Source organism: Taudactylus pleione, unplaced genomic scaffold, assembly GCF_031769625.1.
Source record: "Taudactylus pleione unplaced genomic scaffold, aTauple2 ptg000378l, whole genome shotgun sequence".
Lineage (NCBI taxonomy): Eukaryota > Metazoa > Chordata > Amphibia > Anura > Myobatrachidae > Taudactylus > Taudactylus pleione.
In genome coordinates this window covers 2,024,688-2,047,917 of record NW_028284779.1, presented here as the reverse complement: position 1 = coordinate 2,047,917, position 23,230 = coordinate 2,024,688, and the positions used below count along the sequence as shown (strand labels likewise).

At 46.2% G+C, this 23,230-nt stretch overlaps 1 protein-coding gene across 5 annotated transcripts in view; it reads right to left on the bottom strand.

Annotated features, from left to right (window-relative positions):
- The window catches only part of LOC148507929 (alpha-1,6-mannosyl-glycoprotein 2-beta-N-acetylglucosaminyltransferase-like), a 208,507-nt gene that overhangs the window by 36,159 nt on the left and 149,118 nt on the right, over nt 1-23,230 (bottom strand). For 2 of the 5 annotated variants that reach the window (XM_088445350.1, XM_088445354.1), the window contains exon 1: nt 8,192-8,227. The exons of the other annotated variants lie outside the window; for them this stretch is intronic. The gene's annotated coding sequence lies outside the window, so the exon portion shown is untranslated. Of the gene's footprint in view, nt 1-8,191; nt 8,228-23,230 lie in introns of those variants that run through there. 5 annotated transcript variants of the gene reach the window in all.

Sequence of the window (23,230 nt, the reverse complement as noted above, 5' to 3'; positions counted from 1 at the left end):
ACCCCAAGGAGGTGATAGACAAGAAGATGGATGAAATTCTACAGCTAAAATGGGAATTTCGTAAGAACCATAATGCTTCAGTGGCTGAAGTAGGGGAAAAGATAGAAGGATGGGTGTCATGGCTGAACCCAGTGAAATGGTTCTCAGGTCTAGGGGAATGGGTCCAGGAAGTGATCGCCAGCATAGGTAAATTCTTGATCCTTATACTAATTGTCATCATAATAATTGGCATATGCGTCCGGTGTGTTCCTATTGTTTTGAAGTGTGGAAAATTTAAAAATAGAGTAAAACGCAAGAACGAAACTATAATGGTGGTCAGTAATGACAATATGAATACCGAGGTAAATATAGAACTGCATTACAACCCTGAACTAGGAAATACCATCATTTAATGTATTATATTTAGCCATGCATAGAATGTATTATTGAAATGTTATTTTTAAAGCACCTCAGATAATGTAAAGTCTATATTCCCCTTCAAGACTGCTTTTATAAGACTGGTGCATTCCCACACCTTTCACATGATCTTCCAAGATCCGCGGTGTGCGTATAATAGTAGTTTTATGTCCCCATCCAGAAACACATTATTGATGGATTAAGAACCACCTTGTGCCATCCCACAATAACACTAAATAATATGTAAATGTAAGCCTAAATTAAATTCTAATAGCAGATTGTGATAGCATGTTGTTTGGTATCAAAGGGTGGACTGTCGAAGCTGAATAATTGGCTGAGACAAGTTCAGTTTAAAATTGAATTGCGGCGATGCCATCTTGCGACTGGCTGCAATACGCCATTTTGAAAATTAGATCGCAAGACGCCATTTTGCGAATGGCCGTCTAAGCGCCATTTTCGATAAACTCACATTTTAGTACATGTGGCGATAATACTATTAGCACCATGCGATTGCATCTTTCACCATTTCTCATACACACATTAATACGCTCAATTGCGCTGTTAACTAGTCGCATATTAGCGAATGCATAGGACTTTGTATGAAACTGCTGTTTTATTAGCTTTATGCGCACACATCTGCCCCAAGTTAACTAGCATCCTTATATCAAACCCCGAGTACTCACACATTACATATTCACACATAAGGTTTAATAAGCTTTAAAGATAATGATTTAAGTTGGTTCAGTTAGTTTAAATGCTGAGGAATAATGATATATGATAACTAAGGTTTTATATATACTAGGAAAGTCGTGTTTGGTTTCGTACTGATGCGTACTCTTTCAACAGAATTCCGGTACTATCGGTGTGAAGATCGCATCATACATTCTCAACTTATGGACAGCAGAGACTACAAGCAACAAAATGTATATTTCATGAACAACTGTTAGGCTGTTACAGGGGGCGGGAAGGGAAAGACCCCCAGCTGTTAGAGGCAGGGAGAGTCTATTTGAACCAGCCTGTTAAATGTTCTGTAACAGATGCTTCTCCCCTGGGAACCAATGACATTGGCAACAAACTTCTCTATTGTCCTGTCTATTCTGGGGGGGGTATAAATATGTGTGCTCAAACGCTGGGTTCTTAGTCTTCATGCTGAATGCTGAGGGGTCTCTTGCTGATGCCTATCATCGGGTCCTGAAGCGCTGCGTATATGTATACTGTACTTGGGTCTGTATATTTCCTTTGCGTCTAATTGTGTCTGGATCAATAGCGTGTAACTGACTGTACTTTTACTTGATTAATGCTTTGTGCTTTGGAACCACATGTTCTAAGTCTGGAGTCTCTATTTACTGTATGACTGCATACGCAAATTAGCGTCATTCTTAGAGGTTTATAGGTAGGATTTTAGAAGGTATAGGCAGCGGTATATAGAGGTTCTGATCCAGTATCGTTAGTCTTTTTACAACAGACGTCTCCTGCGGCATTTGCATAAGTTCTCAGGCCTGCTGCTACCGTCCACCTCTGAATCAGCCCCATTGTGTGGTTTATACTGGTTGAGTATAAAAATGTTAGTGGTGTTGAAGCAGAGGTTTCCTAAATCGATCTCTGGTGGACGGAAGACCCGTTCATTACTCCTGAGGCCTGTACAGATTCAGTTGGAGGCACCTCCAATACTTAAACAGAGAGACAGCAAGAGTGTTGTTGCGTAGACATCACATTTACCAAAGGGGTATTACACCTAACCCTTTTGCACCACATGGAGTAATTCCCATGCTGCATACTTTTTCCTCCATTGTGCTACTTTTTCCTCAGTTTTGCATCTTAGGGCCTGATTCAGAGCTGTACGTTACTGGCGCAGGATGCAGCTACTGTGCTAAAATATGCTAATGCGGCAGGAGGAGTCTCGTGTAAACAGGCGCCGCCTGCCGGCTTATGCGATCCGCTGCTACAACCGAGGATGCAGCATCAGATCACTCTGTGTCAACATAGGTCTTCTGAGTAACCCTCAGTTTACTGAGGATGTCGGTGTATATAAGGGGCGTACTTCATTAGGAAGTGGGCAGGATAGGGAAGATCCACCCTTTGTTCTTCTGCACCTTCCAGGAGAGTTAGCAAGTATGGTACAGAGGGCCCCTAATCCTCAGCCTGATTGACAGCCTGCGATCATTTGGGGTAGGGGAGTGGATAGGGCTGGGCATTTTCTGTGAGTTCCAAAGCCAGGGTCTGTGTCTTTTTGGCATCGGCTAGGGCGCTGTGGGGGCTACACGCTGGTCAATATATCGCCCGCTCTATCGAACGGATATATTGTTTGAGGATGTTATGAGTCGTCGTGACAGCTCATATCTGCTGCAGGTTCTGGCCAGAGCTGAGAGGGTTAACAGCCAGTTAGGTTTGGTCCAGGCTGATTGCTCCCAGCTGGGAAGCCTCTGTGAACATGCAGCACTCAACTGCTCCTAGTGGTATTACCAGAGGCTGGTCTTGTTTGCTCACATGGGATTGGCTCTGACTTCTGTTATAGGGCAGCCAGCCCATTCCTGCCTGGCTGGAAATCAAAACACAATCGGGGCTGATTCTGAGTAATACACAAAAGCGCACGCAGCAGATTATTGGTGGTCCCGTCTCCGAATTTATGCAAAAACCCATCAAACCCCTCCCCTCGTGTACATCCGTGCAGCTAAGTGTGAAAGGACTGTGAGGCTCACTGTCAGCATCCATGCACGATGTAATACTGATTGGCACATCCTTAGATTCCACCATCGGTTGTACCAATCGAAACTTGCACCAGCCCTGCGGCAGGTGCAGCTTCTTCGTCTCACTTTGGCCTCCGATGCTTGCGGCTGTGCACCTGCGTATGCAGCCGCCTGCATGGACACTCCCATAATCCCCCCACTGAGCCGACCATTTTACTCATGCACAGTTGCAAATTATTGCTCTACATTGTGAACATCGGCATTACGTGCGGATTGCGTGCCACTCAGAATCAGGCCTATAAACGCCATGTCTGCGGTTGATGTCACAAAAGGCGAGGAGACAAAGTAAAGATTTATGATGCAATCAGATTTTTGTTTTGTGAATTCATTTGCAGATTTAAGATTATGAGCCGTATTCAATTTGAGCCAAGCCGCGATACTTTTTTGCGGGCCGAACTTTTCGTCTACTTCACCTGTTTTGTAGGCAGAAAAGTATCGCGGCCGTGCTGGCTTTACCCCATATTCAATTTGAAAGTACGCAAAAACGGGACCCGGCGAAACTTAAATATGCGGAAAGTACTGTCAGATTTGGGGAAATCAGCCTGACACCCACTAAAAGATGCTCTGACATGGAGGTTCCCTATGGTACCCCCCGATTTGGCTTGCTGAAGGTATTTGGTGTTTTTAAACGTGCTCAATAGCAGCTAAATAGCGTTTTTCTATACGTGATGCAGAATAGTATTCAGGAGTATTTATTCCAGAAAATAACTGAGCCCAGCAAATTTGGGGTACTTGAAAATGGGTGTCATCATATTTAAAAGTTGCTATAGTAAAGTTGAAAAAATCGTGAAAAATCCACCGGTCGCAAGCACCTGCAATGAAAAAAACACCTGGGGCATACTTGGGGACCCCCCAGAGTCTAGTTCACTAGTTTTTAACTTTGTCCCCCAACATTTATTTTTTTTAGCCCCTAAAATGAAAGTGATTTTTTGGGGGTGTTCTTAAGTGTTTTATTTATTTATTTATTTTTTTTTTTTTACACAGATTACCTTTGGGGGACTATCTGAAGGCTGCACGGGGGTTCCCACAATGCTGCACCCCAAAACCCCAATTTTGCACTTTTTTCCGCCTGCTATTCAGAGGCGATACTTTTCTGCCTATTACATTGCATTGACTTTAAAAGTCTTTCAAATTGAATACAGGGTAAAAGCAAAACAGGGCGAAAATGACATCATCCGCAAAAACGTATCGCGGATCCGGACTTTTCGCCTCAAACTGAATAAGGGCCTAAAAGTGTAAACCCCTCTGTCTGGAATAACACCAGTATTTATATCAGGAGACTGACTTTGATTATGTGTATTATTCACACGTTGGGGTCTATTTGTCAGCAATGTGGTGTCCATACCGACACAATGTTTTTCTTTTTCCCTACAGTTTTCCCCGCTATTCAGCAATAATCTTCTCAGGGACAGCGATCACGTTAGCACACCGTCCCTGCAAAGTCCCCGCTGGCAGTCTATTTGGCTGTCAAAAAAGACTGCCGTACTCTGTGTATGCTCTATCACAGCACAGCACCGAATGAGGGGAGGAGAGTGGGAGGAGCTGCAGCTGTCTGTCCCTGCAGTTTTTGGCTGAGATGAGGATTTTCCTTATATAACGTCATTCTCAGATCATCACCCTCCAATATGACCCATTCCATTAGGTACAAAATGCTCTGCTCCTGGACTTCCCTCTTAATTAATGATTGCAGCCACCTGTGCTGAAACACCTGTCTCATCTATTACCTAGCTCAACACAGGTGGCTGCAATCATACATTAGGTGGGGAGTCCAGGAGCAGAGTGTTTTGTACAGTTGAGAAGGATAGAACAGAATTGTCATTGGTAGTGGCGCACTAGATGAATTATATTAAAATATATCTTTTATTCATTCATATAAAAGGTTTTACACGTATATTAACAACAGCGAAATATTTAAAAGGAAAACATTGTTCCTAGACACAAAAATACATACACAGTTCGGAGATGACAGAAAAATGAAGTGTATTAAAATCAAAGTCTCTCGGTGTGTTTATTAATTTGTTTAGCTGCATACACACACAACGATTTAGTTAATGAACGATTTTAGTAAATTATTTTCTCCCTTGAAAAAATGAAGTAAAATAGTTTACTAAATGTAATGAACGATTTTTTAGAACTACAAACGATTTTTGCATATTAACTTACTGAAAATCGTTCAGTTGACAAGTCTGACTGAACTACAAACTACAAACGTGAACGCGCATGAACGCGTTTAACGATAATCGTTCAAAAAATTGTTGTGTGTGTATGCACCTAATGGAGCGTACACACGGTCAGATTTGTCAGACTTGTCAGATTTGTCAGATGAACGACTGAACGATTAAACGATTTGAACGATTTGACCAAAGTTTTGAACGATTTGGACGATTTGAACGATTGAACGATTTTTGACTGCATTAAAATGAATGGAATCGTCCAAGTCTGACTGCAAACCCATCAGATGTCAGATATCGTTATCTGACAAACGGGAACGCGCATCGTTGATCGTCCATCGTTCAGGCATGTCAGATATGAACGATTTTCCTTCAGATATGAACGACTGAACGATTTTTAAATCGTTATCGTTCATATCTGAAGGAAAAATCTGATCGTGTGTATGCACCATTAGGCTTACATGTAAGGTGCTTATGTAATATCAAAATTCGATATCATTTCTATCTCACTTAAATAATATGCTGCACGCCTTTATATTGCCGTACAACAAAGTGGGATACTAAATTGATTGTTATCCTATAGATGTTACGTCAGTACTCCAAAATATATGGTTTACGTAATATGATTACAACTTTGTGTATTTTAATGTTGTAATATACTCCTCTCACATTCGGTGACATAGTACTAGTGCAGTAATTATCCTTTTCTGTTTAGCAGAGTGTTTTGTACCTGATGGGAGGAGTCATGTTGGAGGGTAGGCAGATGGCGTTATGTAAGGAAAGCCTTTAAGGCACACTTGCCTACCCTCCCGATTTGGTCGGGAGCCTCCCGAAAATCGGGTGCCGCTCCCGGCCTCCCGGGAAGGCAGGCAAGTCTCCCGACCTCCGGCGACGTGTCTGCAACCCACGGACTTATAAGTAAGTATAAAGTAAGTATAAAGCCCGGCAGCGGGGGGGCCGGTGACGCGATTCGCGCAGAATCGCGTCACCGTGGCTCCGCCCCCTGCTCCACAATGCCATTAATATCGGCATTGTAAAGAGGGGGCGGAGCCATGATGACGCAATCGCGCTGTCACGCCCCCATGCTCCGCCCCCAATGACGAGTCACTGCCGGGTCCCGCCCCCTTTGACGCGCCACGCCCCCCTGCTCTGTAAGCCCGACAGCTCCCTCCCGGAAGGAGGGAGCTAAATGTCGGCAAGTCTGCTTTAAGGATGATCTGACCGTTTTCCTGCTACCTGTATAGGCTTGCTCTCTACAATGCAATGTAGTAGAAGTCGCGCTTTAACAAAGAACACAATTGTCATCTTCTCCATTAACCCTTTCCTACACAGCTGTGATATTTAAATTGTGCAAGAGACATTAACTGACATGTCACTGGCTGTGTTTGAAAAATGACAGTTGGGAGCTATGTGGTTGGTATTTTACCACTCTACACTTTATCACTTCCCAGAACTTCATACATCTGCCCCATTGGTTTCTGCATGATTGAAGTGAAAGTTTGCTTGCTGAATAGAGCCTTTTGTCCTGTTACGGAGTCCCCAGCTGTGATACGTGTCAGCCATGCGCTATTTATAAAACTGTAAAGCAGAGGGGTGCTCCCAACTCCTCCCCCTCCCCATTCCCAGTTACTCTACACCAAACAAATCACTTGGCGCCCTTTTTTGTAATGTGCAGGCTCTGCTAGTGACATGCAGGAGACAGAGGCACCGTACGGCAGAGATCAGTGCAATACACAATCCGCACCGATCACTCTTGTGAATCTGTCTCCGTGTAGCCTCCACATAATGTGATCTTTCACAATTCCTGCTTGCTGAAAACACACAGAGTTACTGAATTACAGGAGGGGGGACGGGGAAGCAGCGAGCTCAGGTGACGGTGATCATGGGAGCCCTGTAACACTGCAGCATAACATAGAACATTAGAAGGCTTGGTACATCTCCCCCAAAGAGTGGAGAAGTTGCTTATAACAACCAATGAACTTCTACCAATAATTTTATTAAATGTACTTGATCAATGCTAAAAGCTGATTGGTTGCAAAAAGTTTGATACAAGTCTTGAAAGGTTGACGAGGAAGGTGCAGACATTAGACAGAGTACCTAATTCAGACCCGCTCGCTAAGGCGTGATCGCTCGCTCTGAGCAATTTTCACCCATCTGCGCATGCATATAATTCGCTGTGAGCGTGCGCAAGCCATTCATTGCGATCTGATTTTGGTAGCTCGTAAGCCACTATCAGGTCGCTGCTTTGAGTGACAGATAGCGCCGTTTGTGGGTGGTAACAGGGGAAGGTGCTTGTGAACGGGGGAGTGGATGTGCGAACGCAGGCGTGTCTGGCCGCCAAAAGGCCGTTTAAAGGGCGTGCATAATTAGCAAAGTAGAGTCATTGTACACATCACCTGCATATATTTCAGCCCGCACTGATCGCAGTGCTTGCGGCAGGCTAAGGCAACCCCAAGGCTGCGAGTAGCTCCGATGGCTCACGATGGTCCTGATTAATCCTACATTTCCCGGAGATGACGTGTGTTGCGAGTGGCAAGGGGGCGTCTTCAGAGATTTGCGAGCGCACTTTGCCGTAGCTTGCTAAAACATAGTGGGCGTCCTTACGCAACGCAGTGCGAGCGCTTAATTTAAATATCTGGCCCCTTTTTGCCAGCGAGCGATCGCATCTTGCGAGCGGGTCTGAATATGCTCCAGAGGGTATAGAGAGCCTAACAATCCAGATCTATCAATATTATTATAGAAAATATTCAGTACCATCTCCAGCTGCTTCCTAAGTGACCATCCAGAAGTAGACACAGCTACTCAATGTACAGAATCCAGCCACTCTCACTGGTCCCTTTAACCCAAGTGCTCTGGGAATGTAATGAGACCACTAACCTCCGTCTTGCTGTCCCGTCCTTTGTCACATTTGCTTGAAGAAATCAGGGGGTTTCACTTTCGGAATCCCCTACAGTCGCCTCCCCCCTACTAATGCCATATGAGCTAATTTAGCAATAACTGGTCTGATCTTGTATATTGTCAGACAGGAGCTGCTGGAGATTAGTGTATGAGATGGTTAACCCATTTGCTGCAAGATCAACGTCAGTTTCTTTATATACTCTATCCATAACTTCCTTTACCGGGCTGTATGTTTTATTTGTCATCTTTGCTTTTCCTTTGTTCTCAACGGGGCTGAAGTTAGCGTTTTATTCACTTCTTATTTATGCTCCAGCTTCTTACTCATAACATGGTTATATTTAAACAATTTAATCAACTTCGATCACTGTGTTAACATTGTAAAAACAAAAAACTGTGGGTCTCATTCAGACCCGCTCGCGAGCACTGTACACTCGCAAGCGGGTCGATGTTTCCCAAATGCGCATGCGCACGACGGAGGCGCCTCCGTCATGCGCGAGACCCGAATAATGACGGGGTAGCCGTCGTTATGGGTCTCGCACCAAAGAGGGCGTGCTGTCGATGGTGAGTGACAGCACGCCCCCTTTGGTGGGCGTGATGGGGGCGTGGCTGCCCAGATGGAGGCGTTCCCATGGGAACGCCTTCCGTCTGGGTCCGGCCCCACTGACATCACTAGTGATGTCAGTGGGAGTGATTTTGGCTCTGATAGAGCCAAAATCACTCCAGGGCTTGCGGAAGACAAGACCCTACCGCAAGGGTCTCGTCGCAAGCCCGATGGTCGCGATGGTCTTGACCATCGCAACCATCATCATGGACGCTCGCATAGCTGTGGGTGGTAACCCACAGCTATGCGAGCGTCCAAAAGGCCGCTTCGCAATTAAAAACAACATGCCCTGATTCAGAGCGGGCGCTCGTTCAGAGCGTCCGGCTCTAAATCAGGCCCTGTGTCCCTTACACAAACTACAATTTTTAATTTGCCTGGTAAAACAAGCTTTTGAGCATGAAGTAGGGTGGTAAAGCGGGCAAAGGCGACAAATTTTGTCATTTTAAGTACCTGTAGTTGTGCAAGGGTTAAATAGCCTTGGGCAACACATTTCACACTTGGAACCCACGTGTTCTTAGTGAGTGTGTATATCTAGAGTAAACAGGTATTTCGTTTGTGTACATCACCTAGTGAGCATAACAAGGAGTGAGCGTCTGTCCCCAGTGAGTGTGAGCATAACAAGGAGTGAGCATCTGTCCCAGTGAGTGTGAGCATAACAAGGAGCGAGCATCTGTTCCCAGTGAGTGTGAGCATAACAAGGAGCGAGCATCTGTCCCCAGTGAGTGTGAGCATAACAAGGAGTGAGCATCTGTCCCCAGTGAGTGTGTGCATAACAAGGAGTGAGCATCTGTCCCCAGTGAGTGTATGCATAACAAGAAGTGAGCACCTGTCCCCAGTGAGTGTGAGCATAACATGGAGTGAGTATCTGTCCCCAGTGAGTGCGTGCATAACTACTGTAGGAGCATCTGTCCCCAGTGAGTGCGTGCATAACTAGGAGCGAGCATCTGTCCTTACTGAGTGTGTGCATAACTAGGAGTGAGTGTTTATCCTTACTGAGTATGTGCATAACAAGGAGCGTGCATATGTCCCCAGTGAGTGTGTGTGCATAGCAAGGAGCGAGCGCCTGTCCCCAGTGAGTGCATGCATAACATGGAGTGAGCATCTGTGCCCAGTGAGTGCGTGCATAACATGGAGTGAGCATCTGTCCCTAGTGAGTGTGTGCATAACGAGGAGTGAACGCCCGTCCCCAGTGAGTATGTGCATAATGGAGTGAGCGTCTGTCCCCAGTGAGTGTGTGTATAACAAGGAGCGAGCATCTGTCCCCAGTGAGTGTGTGCATAACAAGGAGTGAGCATCTGTCCCCAGTGAGTGTGAGCATAACAAGGAGTGAGCATCTGTCCCCAGTGAGTGTGATCATAACAATGAGTGAGCATCTGTCCCCAGTGAGTGTGAGCATAACAAGGAGTGAGCATCTGTCCCCAGTGAGTGTGAGCATAACAAGGAGTGAGCATCTGTCCCCAGTGAGTGTGTGCATAACTAGGAGGGAGTGTTTATCCTTACTGAGTGTGTGCATAACAAGGAGCGTGCATATGTCCCCAGTGAGTGTGTGTGCATAGCCAGGGCCAGATTAACAATGGGGCGGATGGAGCTACAGCTCCAGGCCTCCACATAAAAATAGGCCCATTGTCATGACAACATGATGTTGACTGGCTATCTGCTCTCCACACGGTCAGCCATAAATCATAAGTAGTAAATTTGTATTTCTATTTACCTCACAAAATGAAGGATTTTTTTCCTTTTACATATTTAGGGAGACATTGGAGCAGAGAGTATAGAGGGTACACGCCCACATGGCACTGGCCACACCCACACAGCACTGGTCACGCCTCCTCTGCTTCTCATAATAGGCCCTTTGGTCATTTTCAGCTCCAGGCCCATGTGGCCATCAATCCGGCCCTGTGCATAGCAAGGAGCGAGCATATGTCCCCAGTGAGTGTGTGTGCATAACAAGGAGCGTGCATATGTCCCCAGTGAGTGTGTGTGCATAGCAAGGAGCGAGCGTCTGTCCCCACTGAGTGCATGCATAACATGGAGTGAGCGTCTGTCCCCAGTGAGTGCGTGCATAACAGGGAGTGAGCATCTGTCCCCAGTGAGTGTGTGCATAACGAGGAGTGAACGCCCGTCCCCAGTGAGTATGTGCATAATGGAGTGAGCGTCTGTCCCCAGTGAGTGTGTGTATAACAAGGAGCGAGCATCTGTCCCCAGTGAGTGTGAGCATAACAAGGAGTGAGCATCTGTCCCCAGTGACTGTGAGCATAACAAGGAGTGAGCATCTGTCCCCAGTGAGTGTGTGCATAACTAGGAGGGAGTGTTTATCCTTACTGAGTATGTGCATAACAAGGAGCGTGCATATGTCCCCAGTGAGTGTGTGTGCATAGCAAGGAGCGAGCGCCTGTCCCCACTGAGTGCATGCATAACATGGAGTGAGCATCTGTCCCCAGTGAGTGCGTGCATAACATGGAGTGAGCATCTGTCCCTAGTGAGTGTGTGCATAACGAGGAGTGAACGCCCTTCCCCAGTGAGTATGTGCATAATGGAGTGAGCGTCTGTCCCCAGTGAGTGTGTGCATAACAAGGAGTGAGCATCTGTCCCCAGTGAGTGTGTGCATAACAAGGAGTGAGCATCTGTCCCTAGTGAGTGTGAGCATAACTACTGTAGGAGCGAGCACCTGTCCCCAGTGAGTGCGTGCATAACAAGGAGCGAGCATCTGTCTCTAGTGAGTGTGAGCATAACAAGGAGCAACTTTCTGTCCCCAGTGAGTGCATGCATAACAAGAAGTGAGCACCTGTCTCCAGTGAGTGTGTGCATAACATGGAGTGAGCATCTGTCCCTAGTGAGTGTGTGCATAACGAGGAGTGAACGCCCATCCCCAGTGAGTATGCGCATAACGGAGTGAGTGCCTGTCCCCAGTGAATGCGTGCATAATGGAGTGAGTGTTTGTCCCCAGTGAGTGTGTGTATAACAAGTGAGCATCTGTCCCCAGTGAGTGCATGCATAATGGAGTGAGTGTCTGTCCCCAGTGAGTGTGAGCATAACAAGGAGTGAGCACCTGTCCCCAGTGAGTGTGTGCATAACAAGGTGTGAGCATCTGTCCCTAGTGAGTGTGTGCATAACAAGAAGTGAGCACCTGTCCCCAGTGAGTGTGAGCATAACATGGAGTGAGTATCTGTCCCCAGTGAGTGCGTGCATAACTACTGTAGGAGCGAGCACCTGTCCCCAGTGAGTGTGAGCATAACAAGGAGTGAGCATCTGTCCCCAGTGAGTGTGTGCATTACAAGGAGTGAGCATCTGTCCCCAGTGAGTGTATGCATAACAAGTGAGCACCTGTCCCCAGTGAGTGTGAACATAACATGGAGTGAGTATCTGTCCCCAGTGAGTGTGTGCATAACAAGGAGTGAGCACCTGTCCCCAGTGAGTGCATGCATAACAAGGAGCGTGCATATGTCCCTAGTGAGTGCGTGCATAGCAAGGAGCGTGCATATGTCCCCAGTGAGTGTGTGTGCATAGCAAGGAGCGAGCGTCTGTCCCTAGTGAGTGTGTGCATAACGAGGAGTGAACGCCCGTCCCCAGTGAGTATGTGCATAACGGAGTGAGTGCCTGTCCCCAGTGAATGCGTGCATAATGGAGTGAGTGTCTGTCCCTAGTGAGTGTGTGTATAATGGAGTGTCTGTCCCTAGTGAGTGTGTGTATAGCAAGTGAGCATCTGTCCCCAGTGAGTGCATGCATAATGGAGTGAGTGTCTGTCCCCAGCGAGTATGTGTATAACAAGGAGCGAGCGTCTATCACCAGTGAGTGTTTGCATAACAAGGAGTGAGCATCTGTCCCCAGTGAATGTATGCATAACAAGAAGTGAGCACCTGTCCCCAGTGAGTGTGAACATAACATGGAGTGAGTATCTGTCCCCAGTGAGTGTGTGCATAACAAGGAGTGAGCACCTGTCCCCAGTGAGTGCATGCATAACAAGGAGCGTGCATATGTCCCCAGTGAGTGCGTGCATAGCAAGGAGCGTGCATATGTCCCCAGTGAGTGTGTGTGCATAGCAAGGAGCGAGCGTCTGTCCCTAGTGAGTGTGTGCATAACGAGGAGTGAACGCCCGTCCCCAGTGAGTATGTGCATAACGGAGTGAGTGCCTGTCCCCAGTGAGTATGTGTATAACAAGGAGCGAGCGTCTATCACCAGTTAGTGTGTGCATAACAAGGAGTAAGCGTCTGTCCCCAGTGAATGTGTATAATAAGGAGCGAGCGTCTGTCCCCAGTGAGTGTGTATAATAAGGAGTGAGCGTCTGTCCCCAGTGAGTGTGTATAATAAGGAGCGAGCGTCTGTCCCCAGTGAGTGTGTGCATAACAAGGAGTAAGCGCCTGTCCCCAGTGAGTGTGTATAATAAGGAGTGAGCGTCTGTCCCCAGTGAGTGTGTATAATAAGGAGCGAGCGTCTGTCCCCAGTGAGTGTGTATAATAAGGAGTGAGCGTCTGTCCCCAGTGTGTATAATAAGGAGTGAGCGTCTGTCCCCAGTGAACGTGTATAATAAGGAGTGAGCGTCTGTCCCCAGTGAATGTGTATAATAAGGAGTGAGCGTCTGTCCCCAGTGAGTGTGTATAATAAGGAGTGAGCGTCTGTCCCCAGTGAATGTGTATAATAAGGAGTGAGCGTCTGTCCCCAGTGAGTGTGTATAATAAGGAGTGAGCGTCTGTCCCCAGTGAGTGTGTATAATAAGGAGTGAGCGTCTGTCCCCAGTGAGTGTGTATAATAAGGAGTGAGCGTCTGTCCCCAGTGAATGTGTATAATAAGGAGTGAGCGTCTGTCCCCAGTGAGTGTGTATAATAAGGAGTGAGCGTCTGTCCCCAGTGAGTGTGTATAATAAGGAGTGAGCGTCTGTCCCCAGTGAATGTGTATAATAAGGAGCGAGCGCCTGTCCCCAGTGAGTGTGTATAATAAGGAGTGAGCGTCTGTCCTTACTTCGTGCATGCATTACGAGGCGCGTATGTCCCGAATGCGTGCACATAGAGTGAGCATCTGTTCCAAGTTAGTGTGTACATAACAAGGAGCGAGCACCAGTCCCCAGTGAGTGCGTGCATAACAAGGAGTGAGCTGGCCCATTAGTTCATACACTAGATATCTAGGAGAATCTTTTACACATATATGCAGAGATGTTTCCCTGGAGTCTGAGAGTACAGTAAAGGCAGCATCTGAGAGATTTCAGGCTCTCTACTGACTGTTATAGGTTCTGCAGCAAGCTACGTCTGTGCACAGGGAACCAAAGGCAAACCTCCCTGCCAGCCAGCAATGGGTGTTGGTCCACTTCTGACACCTAGTGGCTGGTTCGAGAACAACAGATTATATACTCAGGTGATTGCAAGAATTTGAGGTTAACAAGTCCTAAAAACAGCAGTAACAGATTGCTCTGCAGAATTAGGAATTTTAAAAAATTAATAATTATAATTGTATGTGTATATTATATATATATATATATATATATATATATACACATACATACACCAAAGAGAGCTCTTATAGGGTAATCATTTAAAGAAAGGTTGGTTTTCCTTTTACATTATTGACGCTCGCCGGAATCACGCTCGTGCCTTCATCTCCCAGGCTATTACATAAACACTGTCGAAGCCGGATAATTGGCTGAGACAGGATCGGTTTAAAATTAAATCTGCACGATGCCATTTTGCAAATGGCAATGAGATGCCATTTAGTGACTGGCCGCCCAGCGCCATTTTAGTGAAACTCGCCATTATAAGTACATACGGCAATGCTATTATTTAGCGCCGTGTGATTCTCGCGCTATAGAAAGATGTTAAAAGTCCTTATTATATAAATATAGACCGTCACTAAAACAGATATGATCAACCCTGCAAAACACGTACCATGGTGTACTCCACGAACACGTAGTCGCACAACGCTAACTAGCGTCTTTTCTCAAAACCCCAATACTTACACACCGCACACTTACATAAAAGGTTCCCTAGCATTAAAGTCTAATATTCAAGGTTTATTCAGTATTATTAATGCTGTGAAATAAATGTAATTTGATATCTAAGGTTTAATACATGGTAAGCAGACCGTGTTTGGTGTTGTACTGATCCACTATGTCTTTGCAGATTTCCGGTATCATCGGTGAGGAGATCGCAACATGTGTCTGCAAATTATGGACTATAGAGAGTTAAACATTAAAATGTACTCTGTAATGTAGCCAGCTTAGATTTATTATGCAGTGGGAAACAGGACACAAAGAGCTGTTGAAGGCTGGATTGTGTCCATACGAATTGACCTATGAACTGTACTGTAACAGAAGAACCAGGAAGAAGAACCAATGGAATCATGCCAAACTGTTCTACTGTATTGCCTATCTCTGCTAGAGTATAAATGTGGGCTCTCTAAACCTGGATGCCAGTCTGCTTCCTTTGCTGCTGACGGAGGTTTCTACTTTGATGCCGGGATCTGGGTCCAGAGCGTGTGCGTATGTAACAACTGTACCTTGGGTCTGTATAATTTATTTGCGCTAATTGTATTTAGATCACAGCGTGTAACCATCTGTTTTTATATTGAATAACTTTTTGTGCTTTGGAACCACACTCAAAGTCTGAAAGCATTTATTTCTTGTGCGACTCATAACGCTAAATAGCGAGAATTTTAGAAGGTATAGACAGGCAGGAATCGATAACACCATAATGCAATATTTGAAATAACAAAAAATAAACAAAACCTGAGTATAATTCAACAAACTGGTAAAACACAGTTCTATTTAATCCGAGTCACGTCTGTTTGGGTGCCCCTCCCCTTTAGAATTATTATTAGCATTTTATATGGCGCCACAAGTGTTCCGCAGCGCCTTAGAAAGTACATAAACAAATAGGTGGCCAGTGACTTACAGTACAATACAATACAATGCAGGATAAGGACATGGATAATATACATTGCTACATTAGCGACCATAACACCCAGATAAACAGCAGAGCAAAGCACCAAGTGTTAGGTGCCCTAGTGGGGAGTAAGAAGTAGATGAAAGTAATGTAAGGAGAAGCACAAGAATGTAAGCTCTTGCGAGCAGGGCCCTCTACCCTCTTGTGCTTCCCCTTACTTTACTTGTGGCGCCATATAAAACAAGAGATATGGTAAGAACTTACCTTTTGTTATCTCTGTTTCTACGAAGTCCATAGGGTCCACAGGGTTGACCTTGGGGTATAGCTTGGATCTGGATCCACGGGCACCATACAGTTAAAGCTTTAGCTCCCAGGATGCACTTGGGTCCGTCCTCCTCTATACCCCGCCCCCGAGCCACAGGCACCTCAGTTGGTAAGCAGCCTAGGCCGAAGGAGGAGACTAAACAGAGAGAAGGAAGACTGGAACACACAAGAAACCATACTCACAGAAATGGGAGACGGAAAACCGGTGACCAGCCACACAGCCCATTTGAAGCCAGGTGCGTCAGGGCGGGCGCCCTGTGGACCCTATGGACTTCGTAGAAACAGAGATAACAAAAGGTGTTCTTACCATATCTCTTGTTTTCTACTTCAGGGTCCATAGGGGGTCCACAGGGTTGACCTTGGGGATGTCCCAAAGCAGTTCAACTAAGGGCGGGGACGCTCCTGTGCAGAAAGGAGAATCCTGCGCCCAAAGGATGCATCCTGAGAGGCAAAGGTGTCAAACGCATAAAACCTCAAAAACGTCTGAATGGAAGACCAAGTGGCTGCCTGGCACAGCTGAACAGCGGAGGCACCACGTCTAGCAGCCCAAGAAGGACCCACAGACCGAGTGGAATGAGCCTTAACAGAGGCTGGAACAGGTAAACCTTCCTGTACATAAGCCTCCCTTATAACAGAACAAAGCCAACGGGCTAAGGTTTGTTTGTTGGCAGGCCAACCCCTCTTATGAAAACCAAAGAGGACAAACAACGAATCGGACCTTCTAACTGAAGCAGTCCGATCAACATAAATTCTTAGAGCACGGACAACGTCCAATGAAGCCTCACCAGCTGTAGGATCAGGAGACTGAAAAGCTGGCACCACAAGTTCCTGATTGATGTGGAACTTAGAGACAACTTTAGGCAAAAACTCAGGACGAGTGCGAAGTACTGCTCTGTCCTGGTGAAAAATTAAGAAGGAGGGACTACAGGAAAGTGCCCCCAACTCGGATGCTCTCCTGGCCGAAGCAATTGCCAGGAGAAACACAGCCTTAAGTGTTAACCACTTGAGGTTCAAAAGGAGGTCCCTGCAGGACCCGAAGAACCACCGCCAAGTCCCACAGAGCCACTGGAGGCACAAAGGGAGGCTGGATTCTAAGAACACCCTGGAAAAAGGTATGAACGTCAGGCAGTGTAGCGACTCTACGCTGGAACCACACCGACAGAGCCGATGCATGAACCTTCAGGGAAGCAAGACGTAAGCCCAGGTCAAGACCTGACTGCAGAAATGACAAAATCCTAGAAACCCTGAACACCTGAGGATCAAAGTTTCTGGACTCACACCACTGAAAATAAGTGTGCCACACTCTGCCGGTTTACGCGCCCTCAGCATGGTACCGATGACAGGGCTTGAAAAACCCCGGGACCTTAAGACGGCTGTCTCAAGAGCCACGCCGTCAAAGACAGCCGACCCAGATCTGGGTAAAGGCAAGGCTCCTGAGACAGTAGGTCCCGACGCTGAGGTAGAAGGAACGGAGCGTCGACAGACAAGCTCCTGAGATCGGAGTACCAAGGACGTCTGGGCCACGCTGGAGCCACCAGCAGAAACGTGCCCCCCTCCTGTTTGATTTTTCTGAGTACCCGAGGTAGCAGGGAGATCGGAGGGAACAGGTACGCTAGGTGAAATGTCCATTTCACCGACAGCGTGTCCACCAGGCTTGCGCCTGCGTCCCTTGTTCTTGAGCCGTACATGGGTAACTTGTAATTGTGACGAGAGGCCAGCAGGTCCAACTCTGGCAGTCCCCATCTGTTCACGAGAAGTTGAAACACCTCTGGGTGAAGCGACCATTCCCCGGGATGCACGTCGTGACAGCTGAGGAAGTCTGCCTCCCAATTGAGGACTCCCGGGATGAAGACTGCCGAGATCACTGGAAGGTGGCGCTCTGCCCAATCCAGGATCTGAGACACCTCTGACATTGCAGCTCGGCTGCGAGTTCCTCCCTGGTGATTGATGTACGCCACCGTGGTGGCGTTGTCGGATTGCACCTACACTGCCCTTCGTGAAGAGCGGTGCCTGACGACAGCAGAGCCCTGTACACGGCCCGCAGTTCCAGCACGTTTATAGGCAGAACTGCTTCCTCCGCAGACCAACGGCCCGGTCACTGCCCCCCAACCCCGGAGACTGGCATCTGTTGTGAGCAGAACCCAGTCCGGGATCCAAAAGGGGCGACCCTCGATGAGATGAGCTTGCAGAAGCCACCAAGCTAGAGACTGGGGCACTTCCGAGGACAAGACCAGTGTCTGGGATCGGATCCGGCGAGGTAACCCGTTCCATTCCAATAGAATCTGGAGGCATCTGACTGCATTTTTAAAGTATCCGCGGGCCGCCAAAAAAACGGTGACTCGCGGCTTACCTGAATCCCGTATGTCCGGCAGCAGTCAAGGGAGTCCCCAGAGCCCGGCTAGTACAGACTCTGGGGTCCCGCCGCGATCCCCAGATCTGTACTGGCGTCGCGGCGCCAGCGGGAAGAACATGCGGCAGCGCGGACGAAAAGAAAGAAAAAAATAAATTCTTCTTTAAAAGAAAGCTTTAGGAGCTGCTCCTGCAGCCCCCCTGCAACAGGTGACCGACTTCGGCCGGGCACCAAACTAAACTGAGGTGCCTGTGGCTCGGGGGCGGGGTATAGAGGAGGACGGACCCAAGTGCATCCTGGGAGCTAAAGCTTTAACTGTATGGTGCCCGTGGATCCAGATCCAAGCTATACCCCAAGGTCAACCCTGTGGACCCCCTATGGACCCTGAAGTAGAAATAAACGATAATAATAATAATGATAATAATTAGACACCAGTTCAGTGTTTGTAAGCAAACTCTTTAGTGTGCTTTTTATCAAACTGTATACTGGATCATCCCTGGGAGGTTACATACTGAAGTTTGATTCCTGCAAAATGACAAAGTTGTGGGTGGTATTTTGTACAAAGGCAGCTATTAATGTACGACTTAGCACATACCAAACCCCCTTGTGTGTGTTTGCTGTAGCATTAAAGCATTATATATAATGACACCTTCCCACAACGCTTACTTATGACACTACTGCCCTTAAACTCATAGGTACTTTAAATGGGTTGGGTATGAAATACCGGTGGCTGATTCAAATCCCGACAACGGCATCCCGATGGATGAAGATCCCGACAGGCGGTAAGTACCCTAACCCTGCCCCCTCTCCCCCACCCCCCCAAACCCTAACCCAACCTTAGAGGTGCCTAACCCTAACCCCCCCCTTCCTGTAGCCTAAAACTAACCTTCCTGCGGGGAGGGGGGGGGTGCCTAACCCTAACCTTCCCCCCAGTGGTGCCTAGCCCTAACCCCCCCTTCCTGTACCCTAAACCTAACCTTCCCGCAGGGAGGAGGGGGGGGTGCCTATCCCTAACCTGCCCCCAGTGGTGCCTAGCCCTAACCCCCCCCTTCCTGTAGTCTAACCCTAATCCTCCCGGGGGGGTGCCTAAAGCTAACCCTCACGGCTAACAGTCCCCGCTTACCTTCGTTCGTGATGGCAGCTGTCAGGATTTCGGCGTCGGGCTAAAGATAGGCGTCAGGATTTCGGCGTCTATCTTTAATCCAGAGTCGGGATTTCGACTTCGTTATGTCGTCGGTAAATGAACTACATCCCCTTTAAACATGCAAAACTAACTACCTTAAAAAATAACACTGACCATATTACTCAGAACTTCATTTTAATTTAAAGAAACTTTTGTTTTTTTTTAAATGGTCACATTTACATTATAAAGTATAACTTCTGTAAACCATTTGAGAACGTCTTGATTATGTTACAACTGGTATAGAAAATAATACGTTTCATTTCAGAAACTGAATTTTGCATTGAATAGACAGTAATGATGGCAATTAAAAACAGTGGTAAATATATAGCTCGGTGTCATCATAAGTTAACAGCTTATCGACATAATAATAATATAAAACATTTATTCCATATAGTATTTTGCTATTACAGAGCATGGCGACCTCCTGTATCGAGAGAGAGAGAGAGATCGAGAGAGAGAGAGAGAGAGAGAGAGATCGAGAGAGAGAGAGATCGAGAGAGAGAGAGAGAGATCGAGAGAGAGAGAGAGAGATCGAGAGAGAGAGATCGAGAGAGAGAGATCGAGAGAGATCGAGAGAGAGAGAGAGAGAGATCGAGAGAGAGAGAGAGAGATCGAGAGAGAGAGAGAGAGATCGAGAGAGAGAGATCGAGAGAGAGAGATCGAGAGAGAGAGATCGAGAGAGATCGAGAGAGAGAGAGAGAGAGAGAGAGAGAGATATATATATATATATATATATATGACGGCACAATGTAAGAGCGCTCTAGTTAAGGTAGCTTAAAAACATTCTTATAGGAGTAAGAAGTCAAGGGGGTTGGACCTCCATAATGAGACCAGGCTATACAATCAATTCATGGCTACAGTAACAATTATTTAAAAAAAAGTGTCAAACAATAATGTATTTAAAACGAAGAATGATTCATTCACCTGGTAAACAGGCAGCTTCCTAGGTTTTATCCAACACGTGGACATATTTTAAGTACCCCCACGACGCCATCACACCATTACATCGGACGCAGGTAACCACTGGCTCTCCAGGTCACAGCACGCTCCACGTTACTGGCGAGCCAAATTTCGCCTGTATCAGCATTACGATTGACAGGTACATTTGAGAATGCACTTTTAGGAAAGGTCTTGAATAATAGCACTTCGTAGATGAGGTTATCTCATAGCTGGCCTCGGTGCGCTCAACGTCAAACAGTCCAGGCGCAGAGACCAGTTACGTGATATAAACAGGTTTTACTGTCACAGTAACTGACGTTATTATTTAAAACGTATAAAAACTTGCTGAGAAATTTTTTCCCTTCCATACAAAATGACTGCATGGCGATAATCAGCACCGGCCAGCAGTTTATATTCTATATGTACAGTCAGGCAGCAAAACACCAGGGTCCACTTGATCGTTTACCCGCAGATTTTAAGAAGCATGGCCTCCTAGGAGGTTTCTTAAAGCATTATTATTATTTTGTTAAATGACTAAACTTCATGATTAGAGTCCTAAATCATATTGAAATTATTTTTGCTTTCCCCACATAATCACCCTCACCCCCAATATTCATTGAATTGTGGTCTCATCTTATCCTCAGATATCATAAATATACAGCCACGATATATATTATATATATGTATACATGTATAATGGGGCGATCGGGGATTGTTGTCCTATAATGTAGCTCGTGTCGAAGCTCAGTTTGCAATATTCCATATTTTGTGTAAAAATAGCTTGTACTCAGACTCATCCCATGTAAACACTGATCAAGAGCAGATTGTAATAATACATCCAGATGCTCCATATAATACACAGACCAGGCAGCAGACCAGTGACTGCTAGACAGTACCACATGGCGGCTTGTGGTCGCTATTTACAGACAGGGCAGCTATAGAAACTGGTCACACTGGACATGCAGGCAGGATATCGCACTCACATAATCAAATCACATCTATAGAGCCTATATTACATTTACCCAAGTATTGTGCATAAAAAAATAGGACTCAACGGCCATTTAAATCATCTGAAAATGAGTCATAATTTAAAGGTGCCTAAAACTGTCTCCTGGGGAGAAAACACCCTATTGCTTCTACAGCAATGACCTGAAAAATATGTTTATTTTGTTCTAATTATGCAACATGTCTGCAGGAGGGGTAGATGCAACACGAATCTTCTTGAACCAGGTAAAAGAAATTGCTGCAGGACAATTGGTGAATATGGTGCACAAAGACCATATAAAAAACCCCTAAATCAAACACCTGTACTCCAAAGACACATTTATAAATCTACCTAACAGCGTTAGGTCTACTGTGTGGGCGCCATGTTCCCCGTGTACTGCGCAAACCTCAGAGAATATCTCCCAGTGATTTATGCAGCGCTGACCCGGGGCTCAGGAGAGGTAAGTATACTAAATGGGGCAGGACATGTGATGGATAGAAGCCAATCTACGGTGCGAAGTGAAACCACAGAGAGTCAAACTTCTGCCAGATGCTACTCTCTATTCCAAAAACAAGGAACCGAGTAAAAACGCCTCTTTATTTGCATTCTGCGACACTTTCTACACCCCAAAAACGCTCCTGTTCCCCCCCAAGTCCCTGTTTTAGATCACGTGCAATATAGGGGAAAAAAAACAGGACAGAGCCGAAAGTGCAACACAGAAGAATAACAGGAAAAGGAAACCTGCCCCATAATCAGATATCACATTTCGGTGCTGTTAAACAGGTCAGATGGCTTCTGCCCCAGATAATCCGGTTTTGTTATCAGCACGTGGAAGGTGCCTGCAGACCAACAATAAATCTACAGTATCTCTGATTGTCACAGCAGCAAGTTTCTATGGACAGAAATGTACAGGCAATGTGAAATATATGGTAACTGCTGCCGAATCACTAATGATCTGCATCTATTGTTCACAAGAGTATTTCAGATGTCATCTTACATATAAAAAATAAAACAAGACTTTTGCGTACAGTTTATACCGGCTACTTAAATGCAATAGCTTCAGCCAGTTCTCCCGCTGGTCTGGAAACTACAAGTCCCAGCATTCCCTGTAGCTCCCTGGCTACCACTGTGTGCTGGGATTTGTAGTTCTGCCTTTGCACTCAGATCATGCTGGCACTTGTAGTTCGATAGCTGCTGGAGAACTGCGAGTTACCTACGTCAGTCTTCGTCTGCATTTCCTAAATGTGCACTGAGGGGTATAGTTACTATAGTGCGGGTTTATAGAAGTGGAGATGTTGCCCATAGCAACCACATTCTAGCTATCTTCTAGACGGTGCTAGATAAACGAAAAGTAGCATCCGATTGGTTGCTATGGGCAATTTCTCCATTTCTATAAACCCGCACTTTAGTAAATATACCCCAGAATGTCTTAGTGCTGTGTGCAGGAACTGAAACATAGCTAAATATATTGCAAAAACGTCACACCAACAGGCATCCTTTCTACATTCTGTCCCAGGCTGGTAAGATAAATTCTGCTGGTTTGCAATGATCATTTTCCCAAGGAATTAAAAAAATTGGTTTAACATAGCCATTGCATTGACCAAAAATCAAGTAACCACATAATAGCACCAATCTGCTGAGAAGTGACCAGTGTATACGTGAATTAAGGGCCTGATTCAGAGCCGGACGCTCTGACCAGAGCGCTCGCTCTGAATCAGGGCCCTCCTACCTAAAAATGGAGCGGCCTCTTGGACGCTCGCATAGCTG